This window comes from Haemaphysalis longicornis, unplaced genomic scaffold, assembly GCF_048455015.1.
Source record: "Haemaphysalis longicornis isolate Haplotype H1 unplaced genomic scaffold, Haemaphysalis longicornis Haplotype H1 scaffold_4, whole genome shotgun sequence".
Taxonomy (NCBI): domain Eukaryota; kingdom Metazoa; phylum Arthropoda; class Arachnida; order Ixodida; family Ixodidae; genus Haemaphysalis; species Haemaphysalis longicornis.
In genome coordinates this window covers 108,221,550-108,231,648 of record NW_027526361.1, presented here as the reverse complement: position 1 = coordinate 108,231,648, position 10,099 = coordinate 108,221,550, and the positions used below count along the sequence as shown (strand labels likewise).

The 10,099-nt window shown below is 50.3% G+C and overlaps 1 pseudogene across 1 annotated transcript; it reads left to right on the top strand.

Moving 5' to 3' along the window:
* The first annotated feature begins 7,277 nt into the window (after positions 1 to 7,277).
* On the top strand, positions 7,278 to 8,968 carry LOC144179917 (uncharacterized; annotated as a pseudogene). The gene is made up of 4 exons (XR_013324338.1): positions 7,278 to 7,487; positions 7,582 to 7,842; positions 8,169 to 8,303; positions 8,940 to 8,968. The product of XR_013324338.1 is annotated as an uncharacterized LOC144179917 (transcript).
* Positions 8,969 to 10,099: the final 1,131 nt, after the last annotated feature.

Sequence of the window (10,099 nt, the reverse complement as noted above, 5' to 3'; positions counted from 1 at the left end):
GCGGCGCCAGCGTATACGTGTCTCTACCCTGTACGGCGGATGCGTGAATGAAGGTACTCTAGGCTGCAGAGCGGTCGGTTCCTGTGATGTCATTTGGGACCACGAAAAGGCACGATTGAGCGGGAAAATCAAAATTTTAACCTTAATTGTTTAATTTCTCAGTGAATAAAGCACCGTTTGTATCCGGACAAGCGCTGGGGGCACTATAAAACACGAAATCTTTCGAATAAAACCAACTTGCATTTTCTCTTCATGGCTCCTTTAAGGCCGAAGACGACATGTGGGATTTTTACGTATTCTAGGAGTCAACAAACGCACCTGTAGATTAGGTACAACCACTAGAGGCACTTTTGATATTTTCGGCGGCTGCAAATCTGAGGGGCATGAAATGTTACGACGACACACTTCGGGAACAACTTGAGTTCAGCCGGTCCTAGAAAATCTTTGCTCGCGGGACTCGAAAGCGTTAGGAATGGACCTTCGGGAAAATAGTAAGTGCTGAGTTTGTCTCCGGCCTCGCTTGTGCGCCACCGATGTCGTGAGTGGCAGCTACGCAGCCCATGTTATATCGGAGACCCCGCTAAAGCGGTGACGTCCTTGGCGGATGTTCGCTGGCCATGACGGCTCACCCTCTGCCGCACTTAACGCCGGCATCGTCCTGTCGTCGTGAAGCGCCTTTTTCCCCTTTAAACATAAATCGTCGCGAGTACTTCATAGCTACTCGCGACGCCCGTGAGCAATGTAGAAGGCTTCATAAATTTCCCGTTTTATGTGCGGCGGAAAGCAGTGAAGGACACCCTTTGGAAAGCTTATGAACATGTGCACCAGCACTAGTCTACTTGTTGCCTGCGCTCGTCCCGTCGTCTTGCTTGCCTTTCTTCCTTTTCGCGCTGTAGCTATTTCAATGTACTGCCATCTATATTCCTTGCCATCGACGCGCAAAGTATGTTTAAACGCGAGCACCGGCGGGTAGCTCGTGGCAGCTAGTCAAAAATATCTACACCGACAACCATGCATGCTCCGTTAGGTCTGCTTGTGAGCCTAAAAACGGTGATTTTGGAGGCCCCATGGGAATTCTTATCGTTGCATGAAAGGAGGAAAACGCGGAACAGGAAAGACTTTTTTTTAAACCACTTTAAACGCCGCAGGCACCGTCTTGAAAAAATGGAAATTTGAATTTGTTGGCACAACGAGTGAATAATTTCTGTAAGGCAGGAGTGTTTCGGCTAGAACGATCTTTGTTAGAACGATCGGCTTGAACGATCTTGCCAGTACTTTACGGCTAGAACGATCCTTTGTTATGCAAGCATAACAAAGGATCGTTCTAGCCGAAAAGTTAGTGCGCGCTGTTTTGGAGATGTATCGGTCCCGATATAAATCACACGTAGGAAATGCCTCGTTTTCCAGGAACCTCATAAAACGATACCCTACTTAACGCGGTTCTATAACACGCCATTGTTTTGTTTTTGTTGTTGTTAGCAGGGAAGCACTCGTTCTATATTGATTATGAGGTTTAACGCGTTGAAGCTACATGTGGGCTATGAGGCGCGCCGTAGTGGAGGAGTCCGGAATTAATTGTGACCACCTGGGGATCTTGAACATGCGCAGAAATATCGAACACACAGACGTTCTCTCTTTTCGCCTCCATCATAAAAGCAGCTGCCTCGGCCGGGAATATAACCCGCTTCCTTGGGCTCAGGAGCAGAACGCCTTCGCCATTCAGCCACCGCGGCGGAAGCACTCATCCTTGCTGGCGTCTCACCGAAATCTCGTGTTACTGAGTGCCGCAGTTTTTGTCCACCCTCAAGACCTTTTAACCGATATAGACATTTTAATTACTGAAGCTTATAGAGTGAAAGCTCGTTAATTCGAATCCGGTAATTCGAACTTTCGGTTAATTTGAACTGGCGCCCTGCGCCCGGCACGGCATTGTATATTTCAGTACGGGAATACTCCTGATAATTCGAACGCGTGGTTATCCGGAACGGTTAATTCGAACTGGGATCCCCGGGTTTCCATCGCTCCTCGCAGAAGTCAGCCCACAATGATTAAAATGCGCTGCAAATCCAAATGAAGCCAAATTCACTGAAGACGCAAAAGAACGTAAAAAAAAAACTGGCCGCGTACTGCTCCTTTTGTTGCAAATGTCGTCAAAAGACGATAGTCCTTGTAGAGATTTTCCAAGGAAATGCCCCCCCCCCCCCCCCCCCCCTTTGCTTTCCCGCTCACCTCTCATGCTGTTTCTGCTACAGGCCGGGTTCCACGATGCCAGCGCTGCAGTACGGCGGAGACGCGCGTAAATCGAGGCGGCCGACTACAAGGTTTATAGAACCGCGTTGCCTTGCTCTACATTCGTTCCAAGCAGAACGTGGGACCTAGCTAGTGGAACCTTTCGTTGCCGTTGCCGCGTGATTCCTCACATGCCGCCAGGAGGTGGCGCAGGCAACAGCAAGCGGCAGTTTCCTGCAGTAGATGCAGAATATCATTTGCTATCGAAAAACCAAGCACCCATGTATAGTGTTATCTATTATTGAGAGCCGAGGTTGAACTGAAACATGGCTCGCGCGACCCATCGGGGAGCCCTCTTCTTGCTCTCAGCGGCGGCGGTGCGCGGGCCCGTCTTCCGCTCGCCTGCTCGGTGGGCTCCGTGGCGTCATCCAGCGGAAGCGCCGCGTACATTTGTCCATCCTGCATTAACGACCGTCCCGGTCGAAACTCTTGTCTTCGCCCGATTCTGAGCTTTCCGAGTCGATGTCCTTCGCCCTTCGAAGGATGTCCTACGAAGGACATCCTTCGATGTCCTTCGTCGATGTCCTTGTCAACGGGAGCTACGCTGGAATATGCTCTTCGTGTCCTCCGGGAGTGTTGGACGTCTCTGATGCGGTAGCGGTCATTGGGAAGCTTCTCGGCTATGACGTGCGGTCCCTTGTATTTGACTTTAAGTTTTCGGGATTCTCCGCTCGCTGTGGGTTCTCGCTCAACTAGAACGATGTCTCCCGGTTGAAACTCAGACGGTTCAGCCCGCTTCTTGTTCTAACGTGTTTGCTGCTTATGTTGGGCCTCACGAATGTTTTCCATTGCTGCGGCCCTCTCCTCCTCCAACTCTTTGTCGAAATGTTCCGTAAGGGCGTCCGCCACGCATTCACCCGTAATGCTCCGTGATCTGAAGTTGAACAGAGGTACAAACGGCGTAGTCTTCGTGGCCTGGTGCACGGTGTTATTAATACCCCACTACACCTGAGGCAGTGTCGAGTCCCAATCCCGCCCGTCTTCTCTTTTGGTAATGCTTGCCACCGCCGGAGTTCTCATGCGGTTGTACCGTTCCGCTTGACCATTTTCTCGTGGGTGGCAGTTGCTGTCTTGACGTGCGTGATTCGAAAGCTTTCACACATTGCCCTGAACTTCACACTAGTGAATGCAGTCCCTCTATCTGTGATTACCACATTCGGTGGCCCGAAAACGCCAGCAATTTCCTGAAGAAACAGCACCACTGGTCCAGCCGAGGTGTTACGAACAGCTCACAACATGACGAACTTCGTGAAGCCATCAACAGCCACAATTACGTACGCGTTGCCCGACTTGCTCCGAACAAATGGGCCGAGATGGTCGATTTGGATCGTATGAAATGGTTTGTTCACCTTCTCGATGTTATGCACCTTGCCTGGTTTTATTCCGGCGGGCGTCTTGTGGAAAAGGCATTCAACGCAAGCGGCTATGTATCGCTTAACGTAGCGCCTCATGCCTGGAAACCAGTAGTTCTCTCTTAACCTTGACAGCGTCTTGTCCACAGCGAAATACCCGACGTCGTCGTGACAAGCCTTCACTACCCTCCAACGTGTCTGACTTGGCAAGACCCAGAGGAGCCTTTCCTGTGAATCTCCGTCTTGAAACTTCTTGAACACCTTGCCATTGTGCAACTGATATTCGCTTTGCACGCGCCGATCTTCTTTCGTGAGGCATTGTTTTTTTTCTAACCTCTCCTTCAGTGCCATTATTTTGGGATCGTTAACTTGCGTGATAGCAAGGCAGTCTTCTACTTCCACGCACGTAGCCAGGATCTGAATGCCGCCAACGACATCGGTCTCTTCGGGAGGGTCGTGTGGTGAGCGGCTGAGTGCGTCGACATGCGCGATGGTCGTGCCCTTTCGATACTCAACATCGAGGGTAAACTCTTGCAGTCGAAGCCACCACCTGCCGATCCGAGTTAGGAATGTTCGTTTACTCATCGTTGCCCGCACAGCATTGCAGTCAGTCACCACTTTGAAGTTCAATCCTATTAGATAGGACCGGAACTTCTCCAGCGCCCACACAACTGCCAATGTTTCCAGCTTGTAGGAGTGGTATCTCTCCTCACACTCGGTTGTCCGTCGGCTGGCGTACACGACGGGATAGAGCTGCCCGTTAGCTTGCTCTTGTAAGAGAATACTTCCCAGCCCATCTCTGCTGGCATCTGTGTGAACTTCCGTTCTTGCATCGAACGAGAAATGAGCCAAGATAGGCTTTTCGATTAACCTCTTTTTCAGCTCGGCGAACGCGAAGTCTTGTTCTGCAGTCCACTTCCAAGTTTCGTCCTTGGAAGTCAGTTTCGTCATAGGCTTAGCAATAGTAACGAACCCCTTGACAAATCGTCGGAAATAGCTTGTGAGTCCCAGGAATCGGCGGACCTCTTGCCCATTCGATGGTTTCGGAAATTCAGCTACACACTGCAGTTTGAGAGTTCCTGGTACCACCCCTTCAGCAAAAATGTCGTAGCCATGGTAGTCGACTCGGTCGCAGAAGAAGTGGGAGTTACTCAACCGTAGCGTCAGTCCCGCTCTTCGTAGAACCTCCAAAATGTTTCGCAGGTGATCGAGTCCCTCTTCTACAGTTGTCGTTGGGAGCAAGATGTCATACATGTAGGCGAGTGCCCCAGAGTATTGCAGAGGTCCCAGAACAGCGTTGATCATCCGCTGGAATACCGCTGGGGCGTTGGCCAACCCAAACAACATATGGACGAACTCGTAGTGCCCGTTAGGGGTGACGAACGCTATCTTGTGTCTGGACTCCTTTTCCATGGGGATCTGGTAATAACCAGACGCCAAGTCGAGACTCGTGAAGAAGCACTTTCCGCGGAGGCGGTCCAGCTGATCATCAATTGGTGGCAACAGGTAAATGTCCTTTTTCGTCACACGGTTAAGTGCACGGTAATCGACACAAATCCGCAGTTCTCTTGTCTTCTTTCGCACGAGGAGAATAGGGCTGGCGTTGTCGGAAGTCGAGTCGACAACGATTCCCGGTTGCTTCAGTGCTTCGATCATCTCTTTCGTGTGAGCCCTCTCTTTGAAGGAAAGTCGGTTGGGACGGAATCTCACTGGCTCATCTGTCGTCAGCTCGATCTTAATTTCCGCTGCACTGGTCTGCCCGATCTCCGAAATGTTGCATGCGAAGCAATCACGATACTCGTCGATAAGGCATTCCAGCATTTTTCGCTGGTGCGGAGTGACCGCAGGTCCAGTTTTTATCTCTTCGCGTGGCATCGGCTGTCGCTGAGTGACGTGGATCTTTATTTCTCGCTCCGGCATATCATCTGGATAGCAGATTTCCGCTCGTGCTACCCGCTCGTGTTCCTTAATGTCCAAGTCATGGCTTGGCATGTTCATAATGGGTAGGCGTGTCTCGTACGCCTTGTCGACAGTTACGACGCAGCGTGGTATGCAGTGCTCACGTCTTTCCTGACACCTGAATTGTGCGTCGACAAACACATCTGTGCTGGGAATGCGACCCGTGGCGTAGAGCTTGACGAATCCCACATACTTCGGCGGAACAACGGTTGACTCCTTGGCCCACAGGCAGACTGAACGTTGGGGCAGATCGGGGATCTCAATAGAACGCAGCGTGTCGTCGGTTTCGTGGACGTTTTCGCGCTCCTAAAAAATCCTGACTGTCTGTCGCCGCCTTACAATCGTTACGTGAGGCTGTTCCGTGAATGGCTGCCCAACAAATAGTGGTATAGACTGCGAGCTGCTTGGTACCACGTACAGATGAACGTCGGCTGTCGCTTGGTCGACCGTGATGGTAGCACTTGCTTCGCCGCAAGGCGTCACACATCCCGATCCATACACTCCAATACAGAGCGGTTCTTTGAGTTTCGTGTAGGAGATTTCCAGCCGTTCTGCATCTTCCTTGCGTAGAGTTACGCACTGGCGCCCCAAGTCGACGTAGGCACGTATTTCATGTCCGCTCAGTTTCGCTGGCATGAAATATTTCTCGTGCACTGCTTCGGTAGCGCGGAAGCCGGATTTCACAACGTTTTGAGCGACGCGCGGCTCTCGTTCCTTCTTCGCTCTGCAGTCTCTCGTTTCGTGGCCCACTCGTCCGCAAGCGCCGCATCGCGATTTCCGCTGGGAGAGGGGCAATGGAGAGACAAGTGGCCGTATTCGTTGCAGTCATGGTTGCAGTTGAAGCACAGCGGTTTCCCTTTCTCGTTGGAGAGAGGCTTTTTCCTTTGTCTGCGTGAGAGGGAGTCTCGGCGATCGTCGGCCATGTTGGCTCCGGCTGCCTTAGTAAGGTGATCGGTCGCTTCGAAGAGCCCCTTTTGATAGTCGGTGAAATGCTTGGCGTTTTGCCGGGAAGCCGACGAAACTACGTTTCCTAGACGATCTTCTAGACGCTTGAGACAGTGAAGCAATTCTTCGAGAGTATCGAGCGTGCGAACGCTCACTGCTCGAATTGTGTCTGGATCGTTCAGGCCGGTGATGATGTACTCGACACAGTCTTTGTCACTGGTATTACACCGGCGAGCCTTGGCGAGCTTGTCGTAGTAGTAAGATTCGATGGGCTCACCTCGCTTGCGACAACGGGCTTCCATTTCAAGGTGGAGGCGTTGCATTCCTGATGTCGACGGAAATGCACGCTTTAGTTCGCCTTTCCACTGCACCCACGTTTTGTCCACTGATGACAGGCAATCGTACCAGGTCTTGGCCGGGCCTTCCAATCTGCATAGTGCGTTGCCGACCAACCGTTGTCCGACCAACCGTAAATGTCAGCCAAGTCGTCGACTCGCCGAATCCACACGAGCAGCCTGATAAAAGGGGATCAAATGATGGCACCAGACGCGAAGTCTCTGCCGCGGGCGTAACGGGCGTGGCAGGCGTCTGTTGCGTTTGAAGGAGCGCCATACCGTTTATACATGGCTTGCACTGACGTCACGGCGAGGAACCCTGGGATACCATTACGCCATGCCGGTGCAGTGGTGCAGTCAGCCGTAGCGATCGTGCGTCCACTGCCAGCGCGTCGCAATGGTGATCTGCGCAATTGTTGGATGCTCGAACCGTACATGTTGGACCAAATCAACAAACAAAAACTTTTTTCGCCTTCCGAAGGTAATCGAGCATCAGGGCGACCACACGAAAGAGCTATGTGTGAAACGACGCAGTCTGTGGCTGGCGCGGACGATCTCAACACCAAGAGGACTGGCATACGTGTTTGTGGTGTACACTTTGTAAAAGGTAAGCCATCGGCGTGTGCGCGATAATTATTTATCTGTGAGACTTGGAAGCACTACGGAGAATCTCGTTTTTAAACATGACCTTGCGTCCGTAGGCAGACCGTCACAGCTGTGGGAGGAGGCGGACCCCGACTGGGCCCCGACGCTGTTACTCGGCTACAGCGCGAAACAGGGAGATCCCGAACGCTACGCTCGCGCAAAAAGACGACGGAACCAGGCCCGTGCAGCTGACGCCGAGCGTAGAGCCGAGGCAATGGCAACAACACAGACGACGCATCCGGACGCCGCTGCCGTTTCTTCGTCGTCGTCGGCGCCAGCGGAAGACGGAGTCGGGGTAGAGAACAGTGACGAAACAGGTCAGCGTTTTTTCGTCAACACGTAAATGTGGGCTTGTTGGCTCGAACTGTAAAACATGGTTAAGTAGCGCGATAAAAATGGGACAAAATTAGATAACACAGGACTAGCGCTAGTCCTGTGTTCTCTACTTTCGTCGTCGTGGTTTGAAACCGAGCGTGTCAAAAGTGGAGAGAAAGTTTTTTTTTTTTTTATCCGGCGGAGTACCTCAGATGTTGAATCTCCGCATGCTTATTTGCCAGTCCCGTCGCCAATAACTCCTCTCCGCATCTCAAGTGAATTTTTCGCGCTGCTTGATCATCCATGGAACAACTTAATTTTGTTCCAGGGATGGCAGTCCAGACAGACCTGACAATGAGTGACATTGAAGCCATGGAGATGGAGTGCTTATCCCTAAAGGAGCGCCTCTACGCTGCGCGAAATGAAAACAAGCTGCTGGAGCTGACTGAAGATGCCCTGAAATGTAGCGACACCAAAGTTGTGTACTACACCGGCATGGCGAATTTTCAGGTCCTTTACGCACTTTTCAACGTTGTAGCGGGGTTTGTGTCGCATAACGCTAACAACAGCTTGCTGAAGTTTCAGGAGTTCCTGCTTTTCTTGATGAAGTTAAAGCTACATTTGCACATCACTGGCTTTGCTTTTAGGTTTAACGTGTCAGAGGCCACAGTGTCGCGCATATTCGACAAATAGCGGCATGCTGCCTACTGCCGCCTTAAGTCTCAGATGTTGTGGCCGCCTAGAAGTGTTTTGCAACGCACAATGCCTCAAGCCTTCTACGATTCTTTTGGGAAAAATGTTGCTGTCATCATTGACTGTTTTGAGATAGAGATAAAAAGGCCTTCATCATACTTGCCCCGAAGTGAGACATGGTCTCAGTACAAAGGCAGCAATACGGCAAAGTATGTGATTGGCATTGCACCTCAAATCATTGTTAACTTCATCTCTGAAGGCTGGGGAGGGCGTGCTAGCGATAGACACATAACAGAGCACTGCGGTCTTTTGGACAACTTACTTCCGGGTGACGTAGTTCTTGCAGACCGAGGGTTCAATGTGTCTGAAAGTGTGGGCTTCTACTGTGCGAGACTTCACGTGCCAGCGTTCACCAAGGGCAAGAAGCAACTGTAGGCAGCAGACGTGCTAAGCACCAGGAAACTACCCAATGTCAGGATTCATGTCGAGAGGGTGATCGGGCTGATCAGAAATAAGTATGGAATCCTGAAGGCCACGCTGCCCACCGACTATGTGGTTTGCCGACCTGGAGATAATTTGACTCCACTTGACAAAATTGTTACTGTTTGCTGTGCCCTTTCTAATCTGTGCCCTTCAATAGTAGCATCACTAAAACAGCCTGCTAATTGAGCAAGTGCTTTGCGTTGACGAATGACATTATATCGTCAGCTGTGATTGGAAACATTCTTTTTAAGCGAAAACGCCCGGGTGTACGAGATTTCGGCGCACGTTAAAGATCCCCAGGTGGTCAAAATTAATCCGGAGATCTCCAGTATGGTGTGCCTCATCGCCTGCGTAGCGTCGGCTCGTTAAACCTCATAATCAATGGAAACTTTTTTTACTCCAGTTATTTCACTTATAATTTGAATGCAATGGAACATGTTGTACCGACTATGATTTCAAACAGCAGCAAAGTTATGGTTCAAGTCAAAGAAAGGAAGATATATCCCACGTGATTGTGCATTTGAAAATTAGTTGGACACTAGTTAGTTTTCAGCTGTAGAAACCTCGTCTGTATATTATTATTGCACTACTTTGTTGTGACACTACAACACAAGCTGGAATTTCTACAGTGCCACTGTGGTTACGCTCGAATTTTTTGTTCTGTTTCTGCTGTTTGTTTTGTTCGAAATGTGTAGAGCAGCATTCTCGGCAGAATGCTCTTTTACAAGCCAACGACTCTAAAGTGGCAAGGTGATCATTTACCTTTTTGTTCGGATCTTATGCGCTGCTGTGCTTCAGGCGTACCATATTCTGTGTGTCATGCATTACATTTACAACTCTTTGAATTTACAAATTTGTGCAACTGCCCTTGCCACTGCACGTGATGTGACTTCTTGAGATTCATTACTTCGGTGTTGTTTGTAGGTTGGCAGTAATACAATTATTGTACAATGCAGTTTCAACACATTTTTGTATTCTGATGCTACGTGTGTTCAATGTTGTCTGGCGGTCATGTGCAGAGTGTTCGTTTTGAAAGAAACATGGCACTGAGGGCTTAATAAAGAAGTCAGTGTATGAAGGGGT